This window comes from Salvelinus sp. IW2-2015, unplaced genomic scaffold (genome assembly GCF_002910315.2).
Source record: "Salvelinus sp. IW2-2015 unplaced genomic scaffold, ASM291031v2 Un_scaffold3148, whole genome shotgun sequence".
NCBI classification, from domain to species: domain Eukaryota; kingdom Metazoa; phylum Chordata; class Actinopteri; order Salmoniformes; family Salmonidae; genus Salvelinus; species Salvelinus sp. IW2-2015.
The window spans coordinates 1-4327 of record NW_019944437.1 but is presented as its reverse complement, the minus strand read 5'-3'; the positions used below and the strand labels follow the sequence as shown (position 1 = coordinate 4327).

The 4327-nt window shown below is 41.7% G+C and overlaps 1 long non-coding RNA gene across 1 annotated transcript; it reads right to left on the bottom strand.

Annotated features, from left to right (window-relative positions):
• Positions 1-599: 599 nt before the first annotated feature.
• Positions 600-1122, bottom strand: LOC112075419 (uncharacterized). Its single transcript, XR_002894981.2, has 2 exons — positions 793-1122; positions 600-690 (listed from the first exon to the last, which is right to left on the bottom strand). It is a non-coding gene; the product is annotated as an uncharacterized lncRNA (long non-coding RNA).
• Positions 1123-4327: the final 3205 nt, after the last annotated feature.

Below are 4327 nucleotides of genomic sequence, written 5' to 3'. Positions count from 1 at the left end.
AAGTTCTGTGTGAAGCTCCAGAATGTTTTAAAGGATTTTTGGGTACGAGTGAGGGCCCTATGTCTTACATATTCCACCCTGAGGATTCTACGGTAAAGATATTCACAGACAGTGGATCCAAACCCATTTATCAGGCAAAACCTGGGATTTTTTCTCCGGCTCTGGGGATGAGAGAATGGCTAAAGATCAGGCTGGCTCTCTGTAAAATTGAACAGGCTCTGAGTGGTACACAGCTGCCGGGCTATGCTTTGGAAGAACAGGTCTGCGGACGCAGGGATCTGAAAGCTCTAAGAATCGCTTCAATGGACTATGCCCCTAATAACAAAGTGACAATTTTAGCCTGTGAATTTTATGATGGTGCTAATGCTACAAAGTCTGTCAATTCTCCTGTAGCTTCCAGAGCATGCAAAGAGGTCAACTTTTTTATGCCTGTGTTTAGTTTTAAATGGTTGGATTATCCGATTTTCATAACCCTTATGAATAAGCTGGACATTCTCTTCCAAAATGGGGAACAGTTAAAGCGCTGGGCGAGGCTTTCCTTGAGACAGAGTCAAGACCAAAAGGCCCGACGGAGGATCTACCCCTGGAGTGAAAACTTACCAAGTGTTGATGTACCTAGCAAGAGAGCCTTGCCTTTTGAGGGCGAACTCGACACGGACAATGGCGGTTGGTTGCATAAGCTCCCAGGATCTGTAAGAAAGGCATCGTAAAATACCTTAAGAATGTAAGGATATAAAATGTATGTACTAAATATTTTGAATGAAATAAATGGTTTTAAAATCAGAATCTCACCACGTTATGAACTCTCGCGTTTGTTCACTCTTAGCCCAGTCTGTCCCTGAGAAAAAACTTGCGGAAAAAGCCATGTGCGCGCGTATGTGCGTGAGGGAGTTTTCTTTAGTGGCTGTGTGTGTGTTTCAAAAACAGAAAAAGTGGGGGCTGGGGTGTGTGTGTTAAAAAAAATACCCTTGCATCTGCGCTCAAGGCTCTCTCTCTCTCTCTCGCTCTATGCCGGGGGGGGTCGTTTGAAACCAAGGTTTACACTAGCCTGCAAAACAGATGCCTACCCCCACAACAATAATATTGTGTCTTACGACTCCTAATCTTAAAGGCCTTTCATAAAACTATTTTTTAGGTGGGCTAAAAAGTCATTCATCCCAGCGATGTCGAGACCAACCCACCCCCTGCATCTAGGTGCTAGCCCCCCGGAGATTTTAGAAGATCCAAAAGGATCCTAATGTTTAGACACACCCAATACCATGTGTTTGAAATGTGTCAAATATACCATGGGCGGGGGTATAGCCCGAAAAAAAACGACAAACCCCAAATGCTATGTAAAAATCATTCAGGGGTTTTTCTCTAGGTCGTAGGGTACAAAAGCGCTAGAAACCAGGGGCAATGTTAGCAGCGTTTTAGTTCCGATGCAAACAGCACCTCCAGAAACTCCAAGAATCGTTATCGGACTGAAGCGTTAAAAAGCCATAATCGGGGGGGGGAAAAACAGTCTCCAATGATCTATCGCAAGGTTGAGTTCTAGAATAAAATCCTTTTATTAGATTTGGTTGTTGTGGGGAACTTGTTTGAAAGACGTGGGTGTGTATAGGGAAATATTAAATCATATCCAATTAGGACCAGTATTGCTTACCGTTATAACAAGGCAATTATAGCTAAAGCTGATTTATAGCTTTTAATATTGTCGGGAAATTGTTTTATAGATTCTGAAACATTCGACGCAAGTACATCCGAAGGTATATAACTGAGCCTCGAACCATCCAATGGGGTCCGGAACAAAGTGCAGCAACAAACAACGCCTACCTGAATTGTAAAACGTAAGTAAGCTCCAAAGAATTCCTCTACCATAAACATATTGGTATCCTTAAAAACAAAAACAGCTAGTGGCAATCTTACTTTAAAAAGTATCTCTGTATATGTTTACAGAGGACCCTAAAGCCTAGAAGGTTAAAACGGAGGGCCCTATGGAGCCTGAACGGTTTCTGCCAAGCCATATGACTACGAGACAATTAATTCCCCTTATGACCCGGATGTTTTTACACACAAGCCCACGAACACAGGATTTTAAACGCCAGGTCAACTCCCCCTGGACAGGACTAACGTTGTCCCCCATTTTCTAAACACCAAAGATCAATTAGTGCTCAAGACCCACAGTTTCCGCCTTCACCCGAACAATTTCTACTTGGGCCGATATTCACGATCGACTCGGTTCAAGGACAAAGGTATGAATCGAATTATATATTATTATTTGATATAGCGTTATTTTATCTATTTTTTTATTTACTATTTTTTTATATGCCGGAATATGGTTAAAACCAGCTGGGCCTTAATTTTATTGTTTTTTTCTTTTTTTTTTTTTTTTTTTCAGGCTCAACATCTACCGAACCTGCAAGATGGCTAACTACTGGGCTGACAAAGAACATTCAGCCCCTGTCTTCAGAACTTCTTCAGAACAGCCCTCGTCAAAAAAGCCGCGAGGTATGTTAAATATTAAGTATTTGTTAATATATAGGCTATATCTGAAATGTAATTTGGCATTTTAACATTTTAGGGTTAACTTTTAAACTATTATGGTTAAATTATAACTTGTTATTTTGTTTATTAGTGTTATTTTCCATGGACCCATCTCACCGGCTTATAAAGACCATAGAAACCACAAAGCATCGGAAGGATGCCTCAGACAGTTGCATCCCCGAGGAGTGCTCCAGAGAGACACCAGTCAAGAAAACAGCGAACCTTGAGATTTCAAACTCTCAAATTAATGACCCATTTCTGAGGTAGTACTTATTTCTGTTCTGTGAAGCTGCCAACCTTCTTGAATCGGTCCAATTCTTCGTTGGGGGCAAAGCAGGATTCTGAAAGTAGACCCAAGAACGTTTTTTCACAAAGCGTTTACCCTGGGTTTAAAATCACGAAATGGGCTTACCCAAGGCGCATGTGTATTTCTACTCGAGCATCAATACCAATCAGGATGTGTCATTCTTGGCCGTAGCGAGCTCCCGCTTATGTTAAAAAAACATTAGGGCTAAAAGACAAGCAAATACCGCCCGTAAAAAATACACACATGTAAACACACACACACACACATCCCTTAAGTAGGACAGATGCGCCCCCTATAGACCAAATGAGACAATTGAAACCCTCTTAAGCCCATGTTGATCCCTACAGAGCTCCAAGATATAGTTAAACCATATGAATGATCTGGGGTTATTGACATAATACAATAGATGAAAAATCTATTATCACAGATTCCCTCCGAAACTCATAGACATTATTTACACGTATTGAAGTGAGTCAGGGCCTTTCCAGGAAAACATGTTATCACAGATTTCCCGGAACCATCATATCTCTAATTACCAGCTTTCTTAACGCGAGCCCTAAGGTTTAATTCGGCCCCACAGACACCTCTAAGACATTCCTTTAACAACATTGCTCCGAAAGAGTCTGAAAGTCAATATGATGTTTTTTGAACAGTTGGACAAATGTTCTAGCAAATCTGGAGGGCGGCAGGTGTTGAGATCAGTGTACCGACGAGAGCGCTAGGTTTAATTCGGCACCCCAGAACCTATATCAGCCTTAACACCAATGTCCAAAGAGTCTTGAAACCCCCAATACGATGTTTTTGAACAGCTGGACAACTTGCCTAGCCAAATCCTGGAGGGGGAGGTCTTTTGATCGAAGTGTACATGTTTTGCGTCGAAATACGAATTCAGCAATATCGCCATGGGGTCAGATTCGGATATGCGTGTTTTTACGTAATGCTTATGGACATCTTTTGATGTACTGTTAGCTACGGATTAGAGATTATAGCGAACCAAGGATCTGCTTACATGGAAATTATTGGTGGAGACAGTCTACAGAGCAAGGTTTCGCTTATTTTAGCAGAATGGTGAAGCAGATCTTGAACAATTTGTTTTATAAACTGCTAGAAACGGCCTTTTAGTCAAATTTTAAACGGCTTAGCAGATGGACCCTCGACTTGTTAGTACAATTAGTACGACAACCCAGCGGGGGTCAAGACCGAATAGCTCGATAGTTCTATGCAGGTTCAGAAATCATAAGCAATAAAAGGCCTATCTCAATAACGTTCCCCAATTCCAGGTAAATAAGCTATGGTTTTGCCATTAGGTTTGGCCCACCTTACTCAAGCCCAGGATGTACTGATCAAGCCCGTTACAAAAAGCTCAGAGAGCTTACAAACTGCGGTGGGTCTCGCGTATACAGGATGCTGTGGCTTTCTCAGACATAGTCAAATTGTGAAAACTTTCTGAACATTCAAGATTGTGGTTTTTACACAGCTAGGGCGAATGACTGC